Source organism: Hippichthys cyanospilos, chromosome 15 (genome assembly GCF_059441005.1).
Source record: "Hippichthys cyanospilos isolate Australia breed blue-spotted pipefish chromosome 15, RoL_Hcya_1.0, whole genome shotgun sequence".
NCBI lineage: Eukaryota > Metazoa > Chordata > Actinopteri > Syngnathiformes > Syngnathidae > Hippichthys > Hippichthys cyanospilos.
This window is the reverse complement of record NC_142383.1, coordinates 5,025,257-5,049,387: the sequence shown is the minus strand read 5'-3', so window position 1 is coordinate 5,049,387 and position 24,131 is coordinate 5,025,257. Positions and strand designations below refer to the sequence as shown.

At 36.1% G+C, this 24,131-nt stretch overlaps 1 protein-coding gene across 5 annotated transcripts in view; it reads left to right on the top strand.

The window, feature by feature from the left end:
- Positions 1-3,496: 3,496 nt before the first annotated feature.
- The window catches only part of LOC148411443 (uncharacterized), a 55,144-nt gene continuing 34,509 nt past the window's right edge, over positions 3,497-24,131 (top strand). For 2 of the 5 annotated variants that reach the window (XM_088435851.1, XM_088435852.1), the window contains exon 1: positions 3,497-3,600. The gene's annotated coding sequence lies outside the window, so the exon portion shown is untranslated. Of the gene's footprint in view, positions 3,601-23,966; positions 24,066-24,131 lie in introns of all 5 variants that reach the window. The other 3 variants (XM_088435850.1, XM_088435854.1, XM_088435853.1) reach the window with 3 other exon arrangements.

Sequence of the window (24,131 nt, the reverse complement as noted above, 5' to 3'; positions counted from 1 at the left end):
TGGGCTAGAAATGCCCATGGCGATAAGCTTACAAACAGGTGAGGATAACCCAAAGCAAATTCTCTGCTGGTTTACCATTCCGTCATTGTTTGGTCATGATAACATTTATGTCCACTAACATTATTCATCGGTATGTTTTTGCAGCTTTTGGCTGGTCGTCATATGTTTGCGTTTGTCAAAAGTAATTCCTAAAAAAATGGCGATTCAACTGAAACACCTGTCTAAATAAGACTCTAATGGAGTAAATCCCATCGCAATAGAGCCACTTTCAATTTGAACTCATAATCTTTATTACTGGAATAATTTCTGAAGGCTTCTCATCAGGTTCAAGACCAAAACATCTGCCGAGAACTAAAAGATGAACTCTTTGTCACAGAGGTTATGAAGACAAGAGAAGAGACTTACTAAGCACTTTCAAACATTGCACAAAAACAAGCTGTTTGCCTGCACAATTGTTTAAGTGAATCAGCCAGCTATCTCACGTAAGTTATTGCAGCAGAGGGAGTTATCAGTATGAGTAAAGGTTGTCTGTGTGGGACGCTCCCATCGTCAGAATTTCACTCCGGTCACGCCCTAAACAACAGGTGACACAGAGTGACATTTTGCACCAATGGAAGGAATAAGAATTATACAAGAATTATTATAGGTAGTGTCAAGGTTAAAAATAAAACAACAAAATTAATTCCACTCCAGAGTGAATGTGTTACAGCTAAACCATAACAAATTTCAAACCTGACACATACTGTATCTTACCAATGTAATGTTCAAGCCTGTCCAGAATTGCTTCTGGAGCAACACAGCTGCCACTACCGAGGCGCATATATATATATATATATATATATATATATATATATATATATATATATATATATATATATATATATATATATATATATATATATATATATATATATATATATATTTATATATTTATATATTTATATATATAAATGAATTCTTGCTCTATGCAAAGAATGAACGTGAACTCAACAATTACATCACATCAGAATGTCACATGGACTAGATAAGTGCGGGCAAATGATATCCATGCGTGAGGAGAGAATTACAACCGGCGTGATTAAACTACCTGAACCCAGTATAGTAGATGTGCAGGACAGCTTCAAATACCTTTGAATTCCATAGACAAATAGCAATCACAAGTAGGCGGATGGGAGGGTAGCCATGGCCAAATACCTAAGGAAGGTGAGGCAGATCAGGAATAGTCAACTGAACCTCAAGGATAAGATGCAGGCCATCAACAACTATGCCTTGCCACTAATCTGGTACCCTGCTGGAATAATTCCCTGGCCACTAGAAGCCAAACCACTGATGTCAAGACAAGGAAGCTCCTTACAATGCACGTAGGGCTCAGCATCCTTAGGGTGTACACAAAGTGGAAAGCGGTGGGCTGTGATCTCGTGATTGTCCAGGGCACTATCCAAGAGGAAACAACGGGTCTCCAAGAATGCATCAAGATGATTAGACAATAGAAGTCAAGCAAGAAGAAGGAGCCAGATGGACTGCCATGGAAAGACAAGCCCTTACATGGCATGTACCATGGACAAATTGAAGGAATGGCCGACATCAAGAAAATACATCAGTGGAGTCAAAAGGTTTGACTGAATGACAGCACGGAGACCCATATCATGCCAGTACAAGAACAGGCTATAAACACAAGCTCAATAGAGTGCGGGGTCTGCCATTTTAAAGAAGATCCTAGCTATAGTCCTTGCAAAGAAGCCCCAGAGGTATGGCACATTACAGTGGAGCGTAAGATGATGGTGAGAAAGACTTACATGGAGCGGCATTACCAGGTAGCAGGAATAGTGTAGTAGAGCTGTGGTTCTCAACCTTTTTCAGTGGTGTACCCCCTGTGAAATATGTTTTCAGGCAAGTACCCCTTCATCAGTGCAAAATATTTGGGTGTTCAAAAAAATGCATTGTATTGTATTGTGAAATTATTCCTTATAATTTTCACCCTAACGATGTGTTAGTTACCAGTACATATCATCAGCAATGATTGTTCCTGAGGAGCTGTATGCTTACTGGTAAATGCGACCTGCTGTGATGACGATATCACTTCAGATTTGGAAGACAGAATCAACAATTTAAGAATGTTTTGATTTCTTCCACGTCACCGTTGTTTGCATGTATGTTTTGAGACTTTGGTCCATAGTATTAACCTGTTAAATGGGTGTGTTTCTCAGCTTGCATACGGAAGAATGTGAGGCGTGGTTACCAGTTTTGAGCAACTGAAGCAGCTCAGGCCAACATCCTAGCAACCTGCTGCTGTTTAACCAACACTTGTTTTCAGGAGATTCCACTCCTCACTTGTAAACTGTTTTTACAAGATATTTTTTTTTCTGACTTTCATAACTTGAATCACCACAATTTCATGTGACAAAATGCTCATGGTGAACAAAAAATATATTCTACCTCTCTTGTGTATGTACTCTAGTTTATGATTGTTTTTTCTATAGATAGGTGCTTTCTACTCACCTTGCTCAAAATATGCGTTACTTTTTTCAGCATCCACATTTGACAATACTATGTGAAAATTACATACTGTATATAAGGTTAAGTCAGTCGCTATTCAGATCTTGATTGATTGAGATCTTGGAGTGTTTGGGGTGGGGGGCAGCAGCAACATGAAGGAACGTTAATAAGAGAGCAATAACAACTACATGACTTCCAAGACAGCAGTTTAAATAACTTTTGTGTTTGTAAGCTCCAACAAAGATTCGTGGAACGTATTGTGTCCTGTGCCAAGTTGAAAACCACAAACTAATTGGGTTAAAAAATTCCCCATCTAATATGGAAATACTCCTGCATGTAAGGTGTACCTTTCCAGTAATTATTAGCTTCATTGTTTTATTGTATTATGTTTTCTTTTGATCATAAAGATTTGCTGTCAGTTCAGTCCAGATTATCTTGTGAGTTTAGTTTTCAGCAAAGCTTTGTCTAGCTATTCCTATATAGTCTATATATAGTCTTCAATGTGTGCAGTTTATTTTCTAGTGTGCCAAATTAGGAAAATGGGTATTGTAAATAATCAACAACAAAAAAGAAGAAGTTCATGTCCAGATTCTTGTACAGTCCATTCTGTTTATATGCAAATTAATGTATGTACATCAATATTTCTACTTTCATCAGAATATTGTCTTACATGTACTGTACTTGCTGAAAGAACAGATAGATAGATAGATAGATAGATAGATAGATAGATAGATAGATAGATAGATAGATAGATAGATAGATAGATAGATAGATAGATAGATAGATAGATAGATAGATAGATAGATAGATAGATAGATAGATAGATAGATAGGGGAAAAAAAGGTTCTGGCCAGTTCTCGAATTCACAGGATAATTAATCGCTCTGGTTGACGATATTTTCCCTTCATCCTTCCCTCTCCTGAAGTACCTGGTTGCGCAACACCACTGAGCATGCGTCTGTGACGTCACGTTCTTCCGTAGACTCACGCTTTAGCGGAATGCGGCAGGTGTAGCCTGGGACCCACCCACCAGGCAAACTCCTGACGGGTGAAGTCGTGTAGCCTGTCAGTGTGCTGGCCAGCGCCACAGCGGGATCGGCAACAGGTAGGCGGAAGTTATTGACGCTTTTAACTTGACATTTTTAAGACGTTGCACTTGGCTGCTTCGACTATTGAAGTTCGTACTGGCGGCGTTCGGTGACTTCTGCTGGGTGACTCGCTCGGTACTATAAACTTTTAAGCTGTTTACTGAATAGACAGCTGCTGAGCTGACAAAACTCCCTTAGCGTGAGCTGCAAACTATGAAAACAATGTTGAACTACTCGGAAAGTTGTCACGGCTGATTACGCGCAGATGAAGTGGTAGATGCTATCTAAATTGTTGAAAAAAAAAGACGGTGAAGAACAGGACTGGTTGTTGTAAGGAGAGCAAAGCTGCTCTGAACTTTCAAAAAGTATTACTTTTGTTCAAGATTTCCACAGATTAATTACATAACTTCACTGTACAGTTAAAAAAAACAAGATGTGATTAAGTCCTAGCGCTGCATTAAATCAAAGGCACACTTGCAAAGTGAAATTAGAACCAACGTACAAATTAGATAAAATATGTATAGGCCTACTCACTTTGGATGACACTATCAGGTGTCAACACGTATGTTTTGGATTGCATAGAACTGTCACTTTAACGTTGCTCTTTTTTGCTGCTTTGGAATAATAATGATGAAAATAATATTAATGTACTGATACATACTTTTGACAGGGCACGTGTTATGATATATGGACGTGTGTTATCATATTTATCTAGGGTTATATGCTTTAGTAAATGAGTGGCATAAATCTAAAATTGTGAAAGATCTGTTTTGCGGGGAGGTCTCCTGAACGTGACTGGGAAGCAAATCTCTTCAAACTAGTTATCTAACCCAATGTTTTGCTGCAACACTGGACCAACGAGCACTTTAAATCAAAGTAAGATAGTGTCGTAACTAAGGGTCACAATAGGGGCATCATTGTTAAACTAGTGATCAGAGAGGGGAAGATAAGCAACCCATGCTTTTACTTAATATTGCACATTGTTATTTCCTTGAAGATGTTGAGTATCATACACTACTGAGGCTTTCTTAGGTGGAACAATTCAAGAATCATTCTATTTGTTTAATGGATTAAATATACAGTATGTCATTACTTTCTCAAAGCAAAACTCTATGTTGAGTCAAAGGGCGAGTCTGACTGTACTCTGCACTGTCCTACGATAAGGAAGTTGCACAAAAAGAGTCTTTATCAGCTAGGCGGAGGGTCGCCAATGTCCCCTACTTAAGATCACGTAAAGCCACTTGTACTGTACATACTGAGCTTATGACACCTGCCACACTTGATCAAAAAAAAAAAGTTGTGGCAACTCAAAATACCAAGGCATAAAATATGGACTATTAAATAAAAAAAAAAAAAAAAATATATATATATATATATATATATATATATATATATATATATATATATATATATATATATATATATATATATATATATATATATATATAATATATATATATATTTTTTTTAACACTAGAAAGGCCAAAGATGTGCCATTGTGCACTTCTACCTATAAAGACCACCGGCGTGCCGATCGGAGAATTATAGCTCGCATCCTAAATCACCTATGAATGGCTAACTTTGTTATGTAAATTGAGCAGAAGAGAAGTTACACACCAGCTTTAAGTTGTTGGGAGAGCATACCACATGCAAACCTCGTCATTAACTGCAGAAACTGTGTTTTTTTTTGTTGTTGTTGTTTTTTTGAGTGAGGTTGGAAGAGTTTGCACAGACCCATCTTTTGAAAACTTCGTTCAAGATAAGAATTGTTAAAAACATACAGTTCTTTACATATACAACCAAACACACAAAGATGTAAAGTCCACCATGAGCAGAAAAACACAAAACAAAAACTGTTTAAAAAAAAAAAAAACTCAAAATAGTTTTAAACTGTTTTCAAAAAAGAAACATGAGTTTGCAGAAATAATTGTCTTTATTATTGCCCCCCAACTTACAAATATAAGTATAAACAGCTCAACAAGTTATTTGGGAGCAAACATCTCACTAACTAAATGTCAAATGCCATCTTTAATTCCTGCTTGATTCCAAAAATTGCAAAGTGTGTGTGTTTGCGCCCTTGTGTTTTTCAAATTTGTTTATTTATTACATTTTCATGCCACATTCTTATTCTCCAGTGGTTTGAGACACATTTTTGAGCTGTCACGTGTGTGACTAAAGGTCATGTGATAAAATAGATGCAAATTTCACAGAGTGTTGTCGGTGTCTGATGTTAACAGGAGTATATAGTGTATTGTATATCTAATTATACTATCGCATTTGCTTTTCGGCTTCTTATGCAAGACTTTGTTTATTAATGGCAGTTGAAGCACTCACTTAAGATAAAGTGATCCGTCTGAATTAGTTCAGACAAGTCAAGTCAAGAATGCAGCCAACTTTGACGTTTTTAATTTCGCTTCTTTTTTCTTTGACACATATCCCATAACTAAATTCTGTCAGAACATGTTACAGAAATAAAAAGAATAGTGCACACAGGTTTAACTGGTCCACAGATTGAATTTACAAAAGGCTGTAAAACAATCATCTTCCACTGATTATGATCATAAAACAGCTGACATGCTGCAATGTGGCATTTTGTCGGTGAAACATTGTCAGGGTGTCCTCTCGCAGTGGCCAACAAGGTAATCAGTCATGCAAGTGAAAGTGTCTTCCCCAAGTTGAGGAATGCTGAAAGTCAACTCAGTATCATGATAGCATCTTAAAAGTCTGCTATGACTCTTCACTGCATGCTAGCAGGTGACGCGAAAGCTAGTTCGTTCATGCTTAAAAATAATGAGTTGTTTTTGCAGAAGCTGTTAATATTTCAAGTTTTCGACAAGAGTAGAGCATAAAAAAAGGTTTGGAATTGTTGAGGTCCAACATGAGAGCTACATGAAAAAAATGTTCAATTTTGATTATTTTAGACTGTTTTACATTGTTAAGCTGCTGTAATGGCGGGCATATTACTCAGAGTTGTTGCGTGACCCTGGCTGAATGGATTCAACAGAACAGAAACACACGAGTATGATGCCATTCATTACGAAACTTGATTGCTGAATATTCTACTTATAATTGCATCCATGGTGTGAGTTTATATTGCAATGGACTCCCGGTTTACTTTTTTTCACCTTTTAACGTGGACCACGACTTTTTATTTGTCCCCTCTTTACGCCATTTTTTTCACCTTACAACATCAAAAACAATAACTTCTCTTCTCAAACATGGTGTTCAGTGTGTGTGCGTGTCCGCATTCATATGTCACTACATGCGTCACTGCGTACGTCACTACAATGCTGGTCTGATATTGGTCGGTGTCACGGAGTCAATAAGATGCTGGTCTGTTATTGGTCGGTGTCACAGTGTCAAAATGGCAGCATGTAAAAGATTTGGTCTTGAGCGAGTGCTTACAATATCGTATTTATTGTGCATTTTAGTGCTTAATTCAAACTTTAAATGGTTAGCCATGGGTCCCAAGATTGCTAGTGATTTTAAAGAGAGAAGAAGATGATTAGTATGGAAACGAAACTGGACATAATCAAGAAATACAAAGAAGGCTAGGCTAGGCTAGGCTACCCTCGCTGGGGAATATGGCCATTACAAGCTCGTCACATCACTCAAAAGTATATAGATCTTTTATATACATTTTATTCATAATGTTATGTTATTCATAATGTTATAATTGTATACACATATATTATATATAAGTAGCACTTACTATACTATTTTGTTACCAATTTTTAATTTGTATATACAATGTTGATGTTTTTCCCTAGATTTTTACACGCATTAGCTAATCAACGTAGGTTTCTATTGCCCACCATATGCTGAATTCACGTTACAATCCCAACCGCGGAATGGATTAATCTCGTAAACTGGGGGCCCACTGTATCTTTTAATAAAGATTTGCATCCATATGTTCCCATTTTTGTTGTTACTTAACAAGTTCTGATTACATGTCATCAAAACAAAATCAGAGGATCTAAATTACTTTGTGAGAGTTGAAAAACCTCTTAAAACTGAAATCCAAAAAGTGTGATTGGAACACTCAAATATCTGCTGACTTGCAGGGATTGGTCCCCATTCACATCTCTAACATGTACACCGAACATGCATACACACCCTCTCTCCCTCTCTGTCTCTCTCGTTCTCTCTCTCTCTCGCACAGTATTTCTCACTGTCTCCTTATTGTGTTTAATGGGCCCGCATTCTTTCCCTTGACTTCAGTACAGACTGTTAACCAACCAGACCAACAAGAAAGCTCTTGGCTCTCACACACCCACTATCCAAGTAAGACTTAGCACGAGGTATTACATATACAGTACAATTGGTGTAAGCCTGTATAGAAAAGTAAGGACACTATAGAATAAGTCTTAATTTTAATGATTTACTCATTAATTAATTTATTTTTATTTTGGTACACCTCACCACTGTAACACTGCAACTCTCTCTCTCTCTCTCTCTCTCTCTCTCTCTCTCTCTCGAAAGAAGGAAATCCAGAAAATTGGAATATTGATGCGCTTGTCTTGCATAGCGCCCATGTGGCCGTTTTCTAGTAACTGTTCTAACTGCAACAGGTACAGTTTTTTTGTCGTAGCGTGCAAGTGGTGTGTCTTGCCGGATTTTTCATTCAGGGTGTTGCCAAAGTCATCTATCAGGATGATCTAACATGTCATTGTTATTTTTGTCATCCTTCTCTAATTGTTCTTTTCTGTTTGTAATTGTCATTTCACACTGTTTGGGCACACAGGTATGAGTGCACAAATTTCTTCTACACTGAGAACTTAAGACTCAATTCGGTTACCGCACAGTTGGCATTATACAAATGAATGCATATAATATTTTCAGATCATATAAACAAACATTTTGTCACTAACAATTAATGGGATGTTTGCAACACATACAAGTCCTGATTGTCTTTGTATTCGCTGAGGTAAAAATTGCGCAGTTCCTCATTGGCCAAGGGACGATCTGTCGGTGGTAAGGGCTTGCCTTGTGCTTTTGTATTCTCATATGTAGTATCAGGCTGCATGAGCTGGTCACTTTGTGAACAAACCGCCCATTATGTGCTCCATCAGTTTCTATTATACTTCAAATGTCAAGTCTTCTGGTATGAGAAACTCCCTGAGGTGGCATTTGGTGCCCATCAATCATTAATGCGGTGGAATTCATGTAGTGCAGGAGAATGTTCTCGTTTCAATCCAATGACACTTGCTCATTAGTCACAAAGATGATCTGAGATCTCAGGTTTTACTCTTATGAATCTATTTTGAAAATGCAGTGGACTCCCATGTTACGACATCCCTGACTTATGTTATTTTCATGTTGCGACGTGGAATACTGAGTTTTTTCAGCCCCTCTTTATGACATTTTCCCTGTTTGCGACTGACCCTAGGGGCTTGGCTGTATTTTTCTTTTGTCTCCATCTGCAGGTGTTTTTTGGTAATTACACTTATTTTCAGTCACGTCCATGCAACGCCTCACTACAATTCTGCTATTGGTCAGCGTCTCCTCACGTAGATGGTGGTCTGCTATTGGTCGGCCTCACTTGTTTTAAAATGGCGCAACGGTAAATCTTTGTTCTATTATGAGTGGTTACAAAACCGTATTTATAGTGCATTTTACTGCTTAATTCAAAGTTGAAAGGGTTAGCCATCGGTCCCTAGATTGCTAGTGATGTTAAAGGGAGAAGTAAGAAGATGATTTATATGGAAACAATGCTGGAGATAACCCTTATAAGGGAATATGGGCATAAATAAATAAATAATAATAAGTAAATAATTCTTTTCTATATTTTTTATGTTTATTTATGTTTTATTTATTATTTATGATGTTTTCTGATTGTATACATGTATATTATATATACATAGCACTTCCTATACATTTTTAATATGTATGTACAATTTTTATGTTTTTACCTAGGGTTCTAAACGCATTAGCTATTTAACATAGGTTTGGATTGCCCGTCATATGACAAATTCGCCTTACGACCCCAACAATGGAACAGATTAATTATTCAATCCCAGAGGCATACATTTAGAGTTTTTGAAGAGTATAGACATTCAATCTCAAGTAGCTAACTTTTTATATTTTTTTCTGACTTTTTCAAGTGCTAGGCTAAAAGAGAGTCTAAAAATTGGTGGTATTAAAAAAAATGGAAAAAAAAAAGCAAAAAAATACGAACAAACAAGAAAAACAAAACAAACGGGTTGAGGCTTTGGTAGAGTCCACTATGGAGCTTCCACTGAACTAGATATAGGAGTTTATTATAATTAGAAAATTTGTACACATCCCTTTTAAAATAACAGGGTAACATCTGTGAAAAGTAGAGGATAAATCATTTAAAAACGTTTTCCACCATTTATGTGATGATTAATCCGTTCAGATTAACTGGAAAATTAAAACAACATCTTCTAGAAAGGGGAAATAAAAGCTGAGAAAAGAACTGAGATAACATGGTTGAATTGGAAATGTCTACTGTTTTATCATCATTTGTTCCTCAATTTCATAGGGCTATCCATTTTCTGAAAGCATCACCATTGTCTTCCAACGTTTTCTCGACACAATATATGAATACTGTTGGAATTTATTCATGCTCTTCTCCTGAACCAGTACTGTTGGAAAAAGGAGTTCCCACTGATCAAATACAGGCTCTCTGCAGTCAATGTCTTATATTGTAAGATGTGACTATACAGTAAGAAGAGGCACTTGAATTGGTTGCAAATAAGAATTTAAAATACCGATATAATAAACAATTAATCTTAAGTGAAGTAATACTTTTTGGCAGTAATACACATAAATAGAATTATTATTTAAAAAAAAAAAAATGTTTTTTTCAAACGTTACAAATTGTTGTCAAATAAAATACAATTACTGCCATTACCGTGCTTTGTATACAATACAAATTCACTTTAAAAATAAATAAATAAATACATTTTTTAGCTGTCAGCTAATATTTCACTGCTTTTTCAATGGTTTTAAAAGTTTTTGCAGTGGTATCGCTTCAGTGGTATTGGGAATTTTGAAATAAGTTCACTGTCAAAGTCAAAATTTGCGTATTATGACAACACTACTGTGTAGATCTCTTATGATATTCATGGTGGAATGCTCATCTGTTTTCTGTTTTCTCATAGTAGTCTATATACCCCATGATCAACTGTACGCACAGATTGAAAACATTGTAATAAATTTCTCTGTAAAAACATATTACTATACAGTACACCTAAAATTGTATATTATAATATTATAACTGAAATAATGTTTAAGATTTATATAATCGATACACAAGATAAATGACATTATATATATATATATATATATATATATATATATATATATATATATATATATATATATATATATATATATATATATATATATATATATATATATATATATATATATATATGTATATGAAGTGCAGTTTTAAATTAACTTTTTTTCCAGGACATTTTTGTGATTCACTTCCTTCATATTGATGTTAAAGTTTACACCACAGAACTAATGAAATCACAGTCCGACTAAAATTGACATCATGGCCCAATATGCCAGTCAAGGTTGAATCATGGGAAGTAGGAAGTTGGATGGATGTTCTAGGTATGTTAGGCATGAGGGTGTGAGCAGAATTGTAGCGCACACAAAATAGTTTGGATCGCTAACACCACATACCGTTCTACTAAATATTTGCAGTATTTGATGGTTGTGTGAGGGTGTGCGTGTACGCGTTAAGCTTTCAACAAGGGCTCTCTGTCAGTGAAATGTGAATTGGCATTTTACATCGTTAAAATGTGCAGGGATGTTGTGAAACCCACTTTCTCTGTCTGTCATCCTTTTGCCTGATTGAGCATTGTCACTCTCTGAAGTGGATAAGATAAGAGCACAGTTGGCAGCAGTCATTGCAGAAATTCTCCTGCTCTTGACTCTAAATGCCGTCCATTAGTCATTAATGTTTACACCGTGTTATTACTTTGGCAGTCCAGTATCTTTTAATAGCTGTGATCTATTCAGGCAGTGATTTCTGGAAGGAACCCAAAATGTGGTGGACAAACCTTTCACTTAGCTGTCCAACATATATTTTTAAATGTTTCTTCAGTTGCATCAGTGTTGTTAGTGTTCATATTGTCCCTGCAATGTGTTAAAATAGTCTCACTGGCATTGTTGTAAGTTATGATTGGTTTGAGGGTTTTCTGCCCTCACAAATGTAAAAGTTGCTGAACTGGATAGGTGACAATTTAGCAGCATGACGTGCTGTCTTTTTTTTGTCTGCCCTCTTTCTGTAATATTTTGATAGTTAGAAAGGTAATTAAAATATTCATACAATAGTTGCTGGTCCCAAATAATATTGGTGCCTGTCTAGTATGCCGTGTTTGTTGTTGCCTCTTTTATTTATTACTCTTGTGGGGTATTCACACAAGAGTAAGTTCAGTTTGGAGCCTGTGAACTGAATTTTATCATGAAAACTATGAGACATGTGAACGAGGTGATGTTCTTGCAAAATTTGTAAAATATAATAATGCTTAAAATAGATTTTCAATAGTTTTGTAACTATTTTCTTAACAAACAGAAAGAAAATTAACAATCGGGCATGCAAATAAACATAAAAGTAGAGTCTCACTCATATGGCTGTTTTTTTTTTCATTTTCTGATTGGTTTAACAAAATGCATATAGATTGTGTATGACTTTTTTTTGCTGTTACGAATACGCTTTTCTGTCAATAGGTTAACAACCTTTTTTTTCAACTGGGAAACCAAAATAACTTGTTGATTTGAAAGTAATCATAGATTCCTGTACTTCAGCTGTAGGACATCGGCCATTGAGTATTTTGGAATTCAGAAAGAAATAAAAATGATATTTTTGTCTGAGATGAAAAGCAATTGTAAACACAAAAGACCAAATAATACTTTCACACTTAATTATCAAAGACCAAGTTTTTATCTTTTTTTTTTTGTTCAACCTTTTCTTTTTTACTTAAATATATATGGGACAATTTTCTACAACTTTTTTCCAATAAATATTTGTCAGTGAGATGAAGTGGCATCAGCACCACAGAGCACACATTCCAGAGTCAGCCTTGTATGTTTAAAATGTAGGAAAGGAACATGTATCAGGTTGTCAACATCAACATGAGCTGAATCATTTGCATCTATTTAACTGAGTTTGAAAAGTATTCCAACTGCTTTGGCCTGCAGATATTAAACAATCCAACACTGCTAGCCAACAGCTAGTTTATGTTAGACGTTAGCAACAGGTGCCATATATTAAAATGTCAGTGTCATGAGGTTGTTTTTTTAGCGCCCTTAATACTCAGAACAACGCTGTATATATCAGCAGCTATATATATGCAACTCACTCTGTGAGCAATAGTTTGTAATAGTTTGTGTAGTTTGTCAAGTCAGCCATTGTCTCATTACGCTGCGAGGAACAATTTCAAAATAAAAGCATGTGTTCGTAAGGTAATTTATGGTTTATTTTGAAGTAGTCTGGCCTGCTCACCATATTTTGTAGCGTGTTTTACTGTAATACAGAGCAGAAACAAAAAAAAAGAAAAAAAAAATATGTTGTGCTGCGCAGGGATGAGAAATCTCATAGCATTCTTATCTCGCTAGACCTTGCACATAAGAGCTCCTCCCATCCCTAGTGTTTAGTATGGGCTTTTCATTTGCCACCTACTCATACGCTATGTACAATTCTAACATAGTTTTCTGCCACTTACTCATCCAGTACCACAGTTTTTACCTGGACACCCTGTATTAGGTTTTTTCTAAATTGACAAAAACACAATTCAGTTTCTTCTGATCTCTGGCGATCCAAGGCAACAGTAGTACTCTTCATAGGACTTAAACCATATTGCTCACAAATACACTAATCCATCCCATAACTTTAATGTCTGGCTTAGCAACTTGATTAGATACTTCCAGCAATCATCATCCGAGTTCTTAAAATGGGCACCAGCACAATTTTCTTTCTCCTTTGGCATCTTTTTTGACCCTCTAGAGTTCTATTTAATAATCCTGTCCAAAACGTAACAGCCACGTCTCCTTGATGCTCTCATACCTCCACAGTTACAGTATCTCCTCAAGAAAAACTGTTGTTGAATTTTTCATCCCTTTTACTGCCTTTCTTACTTCTTCCTTACCATTCATTGTTACTGTATGGCATAGAAAAACATCTTAAGTTATGCCAAAGTTCTAACCAATTAAAACCGAGTCTTTTGGAAAATGTGTGTGAAAAGTAAAAAAAAAAAAAAATCTGATACAATTTGAACAGCCAATGTCACTTATTCTAGCCCGGAAAGCCTAGCAGATACATATTGTAGATACATGTATCCTCTCAAAAGCGTAACTTTCTCAAGATCCATGTAACAAGTCTTTTCTAAATAATAAGTGGGTGCAGTACTTGAAGATATAACTCTTGGAATGTTATGCATTTTAAATATTCATTCACGATTTATATATCTTTAGCAAATGATCCAAAGGGAGGTGATTTGACTTTTACTACCAATAATACCCATGAATCATCTGGGATTTCTGTGGGGCAGAGGTTAAAAATTTATATCTGCAAATGGATTTGGGTGGTGAGAAAGAATCTAAAAGGGAGTCACAGAAGAAAGTATTCAGATGTTTGCTACTTGTTAGAAGTAGCTACAAAATCCCTTTAATATCAACAAAAACTTTGTAGTCCTTTTTTAATGCTACCATTACAGCAACCAAGAGCAGACTTTGTTTACATTGCAATAATGTGTTTGGTGGACTGTGAAGGTAAGTCAACGTGGATGAATGAATTTCTTAGATGCGGATGTTTAACTAGCTTTATCCATTGGTTGAGCAGATTGAAACATCAGCCGTGACTCTGCTTCATTGTACTGGCAAAAGTATTGGGACACTTGGACATTCTAAAAAAAGGAGTTGAATAGGAAGAATGTAGTGATCCCCATCATGGTGATTTCACTATTTGTAACAAATTTCTACAGTCAAGTTAGAAAGGAAATAGGACTTCATTATGTTGTTCACAATAAAGATATGTAGAATTGTTCATGTTTATTTTCATATTTGTACTTTTAAAAGAAAGTCCAGGCTTGATTTCTTTTATCACATTCTACAAAGAATTAGCTCCTCCATCCTAAATTACCTACAAAATATGAGACTGAAAAAACCTGTTATGTTGTGTTTGTATTACCCTGCAGTCAGCCAGAAGCCAAGCATTACCTCCTGCTCGTTTTAGCTAAAATGCAAAAGAGAAATCGGAAGCTTGTTACTGATCATATTACAAATGTACAATTGCATGGTATATTTGTGAGTACTGATTCCATTGTTTAAATATATTGTATGTATTTAAAGTGGAACCTCATTTCACAAACATTCAGAGATTCTGTTAGCTAGTGATGTTCATGAACTAAAGGTCTCTACGGTGACATCCCTATTCTCTTGAGATGAAAAATTCAAAACGCTACGTTCGAAACGTTACGAAACGCCTCGGCGGAAAAATATTGTCTCTAGTAACGAGAGAAAACTCAGGATAGGAAAGGCGACATTGTTGGCATATGATATGAGGGAAGAGACACCCGCTCTCAATCCAGCAAGACTGTATGTAATACATTATCACAGCCCGTGATGTCCGCGTGAGATCTGTCCGGGCACTCTGGCTTCCTCCCACACTCCTAAAACATGCATGGCAGGTGAATTGGACGTACTAAATCCATGGAAATCCATGGAAATTCATGGTAATGAGCTAATGCATTCAAAACCACAGGTAACATCAAAATTTTATATACATACAGTAGTATAGAAAGTACTACTTATATATAATATAAATGTATATATTTAAATAACAACAATTTATATAAAAATACATAAAAGAAAAATCAAATCTTATTTGCCTTTGGAGTGAGTGACATGACGAGCTAGTTACGGCCATATTCCCTAGCAAGGATAGCCTAGCTCTACCTAGCCTAGCCTAGCTTTCTTCGTATTTTTTGATTAGCTCCACCTTCGTTTCCATACTTATCATCCACCTACTTCTCCCTTTAACATCACTAGCAATCTTGGGACGCACGGTTAACAAATTAAAATTTGAATTAAACACTAAAATGCACAATAAATATAATAGTGCAAGTACTCACGAGACCAAGTATTTAGCATATCAGCATTTTAGTGACGCCTCAACATCATCTTAGTGACGCAGTGACGCAGGCCAGTATTTGGTGACGTATGCAGTGATGCAAATAGTGACGTATGAGAGTGGTGCGATTCACACTGACCACGCACACTGACCGCCAAGTTTGAATTTTGTAATTGTTGTTGATGCCATAAAGTGGGAAATATGCCGTAACAAGGGGACAAAAAAACTGTAAGCTTGGGACGCCGTAACCTGGGATCCACTGTACATGTTATTCAGATGTAATGATGTCCATTGTGTGATAGAAACATTCTGTGTCCCAAAGCACCATTGTTTGAACATTTTGTACGTAAACTCATTTGTTCAATGATTCTGAATTACGTCATACATCACTTGTGCTTCCTCTGTGTTTTTACAAAAGAAATAATTATATAATAGAAATCTCTGTTTTCACAATTTAAAATAAGATTCTCAAGAATCAAGTACGACTTTATACCCTATTCCCTGTGTTGCTGAAGAGCCTGTTTTGACTGCAAAAATGCGAGCTCAACAGAGTGATCATGATGGCGCAATTTGTGAAATTTAAAACAGACACATTTTCAGATTGACAATATTTGCCTTATTGCAATATATATTGCAATACTATTTAAAATCCATGTCTGCTAAACTGAAATGACCACATAAATCTGATGGTTTAAAACCAGAATATTTCTGCAAATCTTCCATCCTTCGTGTTAATTTAAATCTCTTTTGCATTTCCAAGCTCTCTCCATCCCTTTCAACATAATTCTCCAACCATATAGTATAGTATGGGTCATGAAACCCATTTTTGCACGATGTAATTTCTTCCCCTAATGAATGCTTGAGAGTTCTTACTATTCATCTCCGTTGTGGAGAAATTGCCACCAAGCTTCTCCTGAAATGCATCTGGGTAAATTTTTGCATTTTATAGCACCTTTTTTTTCCCTTCAAGTTTTAATGAGTGTTGTTTTGCATTATGCAGTACCTTCAGGCTTCAATTTGGCATCTGGGAGTGTTGGCTTGACTCCAAAACTCTGGTCACCCAGTGCTTATTACTCATTAAGCCTCGTCAGAGGGCCGAGTGGATGCAGGCTTGGTGGGAGCTGCACCTTTTGGAGAGTAGATGATGTTGTTGTTGTTTGTCGATGTTCTACTTTTTGAAGTCGTGTAAAAGATGAGAAGGTGAATGAGTTTAAAATGCACAAGGTATGTTTTATGCATGTCTGAAGCCACGCTCTGTATATATTAGCAATATTACAGCTAATCAAACATAATGAAGCGTAACTTTTTTTTTTTTTTTTTTGCTACTTTTAGTTTTATCCGATTATGAAAATGTAAGTATGCCTGTGAGAACAATACATGAGATACAGTACAATATTTAATTGGCCAGGCCTGTAAGAACAGTAAATAGGGTACTAATTTCGCTGCATAATTTCACTGGAAAACTGCATCTGCTTACCTGCAGTTAGGAAATGCTGAGTTTTAGCATACGGTACATCATCAACCTGTGAGGTTCATTGGATCCATTCGGGCTTCAGATAACATTTCAGACTATTGCATATATTTGACTAACAACAACCTCTGTGTGAACTCTGGAACACATTATTTGGCCTTTGTGGAGAAATCTTTCATGTGTTGAACCACAAATTGTCTATTTTTCTATAATGAAAAAAGGATGCAATGAACTGTTCCAGGCTGCATTTCGACACTTATAGGACCCTAAGGAGCCGTCGGTATCATGATGTTGTAAAAACAGTGTGATGTATTGTTGCCTACTTTGGACTATATGTCTTTGTAAATACTGTGCTTGCTTCATGCAGAGGAACTGGTAAATTTTCAATCCTGGCTTTCAGTGTTTTTTTGTTTTTTTCCATTCTCAACTCAAACATCTTATATTTGGGGTCCCAACTTCACCAAACAACCGATCTTTTGTGAAGCAAAAATGAATAGTTTTTTGATGGCTTGCTAAGCATAGAAATATTCTAAATCAATTACATTTGTTAGAAACATGTCACAGTTTTCTCTGGTGTGTTTGTCTATTGTCTGTACCACACAATATGTTGCTTAAAGCAGGTTCCCATGCACACCCCCTGAAACTGTTGTTGGGCAACCGTGAGAACTTTGCTGTGTGCACTGACTACTGAGAAGTCCTTTACACTGCCTCACTTACAAGTTTGAATGAGAAACGGAAAAGAAAGATAGTAAAATGGACAACTCTACAGTACAAATGTATGCTCTTGGTTTTGAATAGTATGTAAAGAAAGTGTTACAGATTTACATAGAACAAGCCACAGAAAGATCCTTAACTACATTTCACTGTTTTTTTGATAATGACTTAAGTAGAAAAACGGTCATTATATTGCAATGGTGGCTCTGTTGTTGTATTTTAAAATCGATGAACACATCTGTCAGCATTAAGTTATCAACCATTGAAATTCCTTACGAACAAATTGTTTGAAAAAGCGCAATTACGATAAAAGCTGTTCATAAAAGCGTAGAGAATGAGATTTGATGACTTTTTCTGGTTATGAAAAGTGCACTTTGTATTTGTGGTCTATCACTGACCCTGAAGGGAAACTGGATCCACTCCCCATGCACAAGTTGATGTACCTGAGATGTCTTATCTGTGTTTCTGATTGTTCCTTGCATTTTCTGTGACTTTACTCTTGTACTATATTAGGGCTAGTAAGATAGCATGTAATTATAACATAACTGCAATTATGCATCATGCATATGCATCATAACTGCAATTCTTTTTCATTAGTACCTGTCCACCAGTGCCCGGTTAAATGGAAGTGTAGGTTTGGTGTATATGAACCGGGTTGTATTTAATAATTGATTATTAATTTTTAATCTCAAGTCTCAAAACAATTGATCAACACTAGTTTTCAATTAGTTTGAAAATTGATCCATTAATTTTGCAACTTAAGTGAGCATAAAGTTGGATGGAATGTTGATAATTGAAAACATTTAAAAAAATGACTTTGAACATTAACCACTTGAAAATATGGTTGAGTTACAAAGCGCAATCTTGGCAATCATCTTTTTGTGCATCAATTTGACATCTTACAGCCATGTAGCAGCACTCGGATTATTCATTTCAGGCCAACCCCTGTTTTCAGATCTGCTGATCATACTTTTTTTGTTTTTTTCACGTTGGCTTTGGTAACTGCAATCTGCCACATATTGTCTAATCAGCAATATATTTTTGGAGCCTTTTGAGGTTTTCGTAAATTAGAGGAGAGCAATTTGTGTCTATGCAAGCGAGACTCATAACATCATTTGACAAATAGGATCTTTACTTATGCAAATGAACGCTTTGCACATAATCTTCCATTTTGCGGAATATGGCTCGGTCTTCTCCAGTTTTGAAAAGTCGTTCTGCAGGCTTTGTTTGCAGGGCTTGCCCTAACAAACCGTACGAGATGTACATTGTCTTTGCAAGCCCTTTCCAAAGCCTCGAGCAACAATTTGTGCTACTCTGTCTTGTATACACATCTGTGTACTGTAAAACCTCCAGTGGCTTCAATATCTTTCTGGGTTATCATGGGGCTTTCCATGGTGCACAGTGAGGTACTAGCCACCAGCTAGTCCATGGATCCCCTTGCCTGGCAGACTAGAACTTGACTCATTGGCGGTGTCACTTCCTTGCTTAAGATATTTGATAGAATTTCATGTACCGTAATTCCCCAAATATAAGACACACCTGTGTATAAGATGCACCCTTAATTTTGGGGTCAAATTCTGGTATGTTCTATGTTTAAGACACACCAACAATCTAATCTTCCTAAACTCTTCATATTTTCTTGTGTTCATATACGTAATCGATATATTTGTTGCATGTAAACGTAAGTGTGTTTGAGATTTCAGCGCTAGTGTAACGCCAAACAGAAGTTTTTCCTTTTCCTCGCGACGCGGTTCTAGTTCATTTTACCCAGAGCTGAGTAGCATCTGTGTTTCACCAAATGTATGGTCACGCATATATGCCAAAGGACAGCAATTAATAAACGAGTCAAATGGATTATCTTTCTGTGTTCTCTAATCGGCGCACTCTTAATTGAATCAACTGGAGACATCATAACTTTTTCCTCTCAGTTTTAGTAATATTCCTGTGTGTGAATAAGGATGAACTCGAACGATGGTTCAATCTGTTCATTTCTTTTACTGAAAATAATGCCATAACAATCCTATCTTACATGATCTGCTTTTAGCTGCAACAGGCACTTGATGCTAACGGCCAAGGATTATGGTTAGGGTTGTCTCTCGGTTTTCCCATTTTGGTAATTATTTTAAGTAAAAATATGGACGATATAAAAATGCATACCTGTGTGTCAAAACTTGGCTTATGTGGCTGATGGATCAGTCTTCCTCGAATGGTGTTGAATTTAAAAAAATAAATAAGTGACCATTTATAGGACACGCCCATACTTTTGGCCTTCATTTTGGGGGGGGAAAGTGTGTCTTATATTAGGAAACTAGTTGTGAATATTGGTTAGATGGTACACCACTCTCTAGAGGTATACAGTAGCCCAATTAGTTGGGACTACATTGTTATTGGAATTTATTTATTGTACTTTTACAGTAAGCTGTCATTTTGCTCAGACATACTGGAAATCGTTCTCCTAATGAAAGTTGTTATTCAGTAATTAAAGCAAGTTAAGTCAGTTTTGACAGCACTAAATTATTACAGTACTGTTGCCATTTCAAATGAGTTAGCTTTATTTTCTACCTATGTTGTAGCAAATAATGTTGGCTTGTGCACGGAACTCAAACATGATGTTTTCTCTCATGGCCATCTTATTTTTTGTCGTCATAAACAGACCTAATCTTACTCAATGAACAGGAGATTTATCAGAGTTTAGTATGACTATATCTACAGTGCTCAGTGTGGTTTGTTCTACATACCTGCACAATCTTGTATCCTCGTCATATTGGGCATGTCAATCAAGACATGAGATGAGAACAGAAAAAACTAAGTTAAAAGGGAAGTCAGCGCTGTAGCAATGTTCACGTCATAGCAACCTGCCTATTAAGGTGTGCCGCACTTATCCGCCTGCACACAGACACACCCTGGGGTGGGGATCTGAAGGTTTTGGGGGGGGGGGGGGGGTGCAGACTAGAAACCTGTGATCCACATTATCTCCCAGTTTAGTCACTGTTTATTTAGTCTGACATAACTTGGATATGATTTCAGACTATGCCTTAATATTTTCATTGTTACATTTTGTCAGTGACGTGACACTACAATAAATGCTGTCTTGATGTGACATGCTGTCTTGGCGTCATCCTCAATGCAGCTGCTTACTTCTTAAATCATGTTATCCTTACAAGGTTATTAAGTTATGTTTTAAAAAGGAAACTTTAGCTTCATATTTTACCCCATTAATTTTTCCCACATCGTTCATTTCGTAATGAATTCTTTGTTAAGGGATAACATAGCAAGTATCGAGAGAACATAACATAGCAAACAAGAATAAACTGATTGTGAATGCTCTGTCAAATACTAGGGCAGGGGTGTCCAAACTAGCCCACTTGATGGCCACACGTAGAAAAAAACAGGAGGCTATGGTAATTCTGGTCTTTTAACCATTTTAAAATCAAGTTCGTCCACTAATTTGTTGTATACCTGTCTACTATTGACAATAAAGGTACTTGAATCTATTCTTAACTGTTAGAGAAGAGACTTTCTGTTAAAGGTAAGGCGCATATTTGAGTACTGTATTTCTCAAGACCAACGGCATCCCACCAGAACTGGGGTCCCCAACCACCAGTCCTCGGCCCGGTACCGGTCCGTGGATCAACTGGTACCGAGCCGCGTGGGCTGCACCTGAAATGTTTTAGAACGGATTTAGTTTATCCTTTAACAGTTGATTCATTTGTGCTTTGTTCAGCTTGATTTTGGTGCCACCCTAGTTCGCTTTTGATATTACATTGTGAGACCCCCGCATTATAAATCCCAATAGTTGACCGGTCCATGGTGATAAAAAGGTTGGGGACCGCTGCACTAGAGTCCACCCCTACAATGAACATTAGTCAAATCTCCAAAACAAGAGCAAATTATAGTAAGTTCATATTTTTAAGCAGTTACTTAAGGATCAATTATTCGATGTGTTGAATGGTACCTTGACACAAAGGTTTGGAAGGAATCATTAAATCATGAATTACTCATGAATACAAAAAATGTATTTTAATCTTTACACATGCATCTAGAAAAGATTTAAAGTAAATAATATACTGCTGCAAAATGAGAAGTTTTATTAAAATAACATTTTATTTAAAACAAAGTCACGTTTTTCAACTGCTATTTTAGATGAAACTCATAACATATTTTCTTAAATAAAATTAAGGCATGAATGTAAAAATCATCAATGAAAAAAATAGATTTAATGACCATTGTAGTAGCTTTCTTTCCTCCTTTAATGTAATTATTTTCCTGAAAAATACAAGTTGAGCAAAACTATCAAATCTGAGTTATTGGAGATTTTTTTTTAATAGTCCTTTCATCGAAAGAAAATTCAAAACTTTTCACACATTGGTTTACTTCTGCACATCAGCAGCACAACACCTTGCAAGGCGTATGGTACATTTCCATCTTGTTGACAATATACAGTGTTATCCTCTTATTTTGCATTTGTGAATTTTGTTGTGAAGAAAACGTCAGTGCGTAATCATGTATGAACTCCAAGTTCCAATCTCTTTTACCCAATTCTATTTCTTGTTGACTGCCTGTTAATTCTGGCTGCTGGGGATGTTGTTGTTGTTAGGGCCATCTCCATGTACACAGTAGTGCAGCCCACCCACTATCACACATGCAAAGACAAGACCCCTGTAGTCTGAGCTCAGTCAGCAAATGACTTTTTAGTCATCGTGCCGCCATGACTTCTTCTCTCACTCCATTTCTTTTAGTGAGTATTCTGAAATAAGACTTTACATATTCATCTTGGAGTATTAGTGCAACAATGATTTTTAATGAAGATTGTTGTTTCGTGTTGTAGAGTGCAAACATTTTGAATGAGCCAGGTTACGAATGGTCTATTAAATCTGTGGGTTAAAACCTACCGGCTGACTGTGTGTTACAGATTATCACAACTACGTTGTTTTTGCCGTTTCGCACAAATCCATGAGAAAAATTCTGCGAGTGTGGGAGTATACGGTTTAGTTTATTTTTTCATGCTAAAAAAAAATCTCTGGTATTTTCAGTTGCAACTTTTGTTTCGAAAGATGAAGGATTCTGCTGTCGTATTCAGTTTCAGTGTATCCGCACAGCCCAGTCGAAGGGAAATATTTGTTTTTCCTTCTACTGTTACTTGGCAACATTTCTCAAAGCAGATTTGGACTATCCAAATTCCTGCCACGAAGGAAAAAAATACAACAGTACCATATATTTGAATGAATAAATTATTAAAGAAAAAAAATTCTTTGTCAAGATAAACTGATACATACTCTATATTCCATAAATACCTGTTTACATTATTTACGCATTGCACATTATGTCTAATGATACCACGAATGCCTTTCAAGTGCATTTAATTGGACATCATTATCTCAACGTGTCATGACTATCCAGCCCACTCATGTTATGAATCCCATCACTCATACTGTGAGTGTGGAATTAATGGCCATCTGTAAGTCTTGCATATGTACATTAATTATCTTCATTCTTTAAGATGATGCTATAGGCAGACGAGCTTGGCTATACTGTGGTCTGATCATTATCAGACACTCAGAATAATGAGAGCTTCTTGTGCAAGCATGCCTGTTTTGTTGTAAACTTATCTATAGGCAAGAGCAGCTCTGGGCAAAACACAAATATACAGTCTCTGCACACAGTGTAATTATTTAACTTCATAGGTTAGTTAAAACTGTATAGTATTTAGTTTCTTGCTTCTGTCCTGTTAGAACCCTGTGCAATTTCTGAGAATACACCAAAGCGATATTAAACTATTTATTAAGTAGTTCTCAGATGTCAGAAATCCTTTTTAGTGTTTATTAAAATAGAGTTTTATTTGAAGAAAGAGATTTACCGATTTTAGTCGGCCCCATAATTTCATAACTTAATTTCAAAGGAGTTTAATAGGTATCTTTACAAGAAATATTTGCCACTGCATGAATTAGGATGGCAGTGATGGCAAGATCCAAAATGAAATATGTATGTAATGTAACACTGAAAATCTCCAAACCAATAGTTGTCGAATTTTGTGAAAATAAGTGCGAATTGATTCAAATATTTAAATAAGAATTGTCTTTTTTCAGTGTCCGAGGGTTGAATTCCCAGCATCTCTCAGCAAACTACGGCAGCTAATAGAAGACAAAGTACATATCGTACATTCTGATTTCACAGACGACCAACAGGTAATTTATGCCTGTAATAATAATTCACATTACTGTTTTATTTATAGTCAAAAGTTTTTTTTTCTT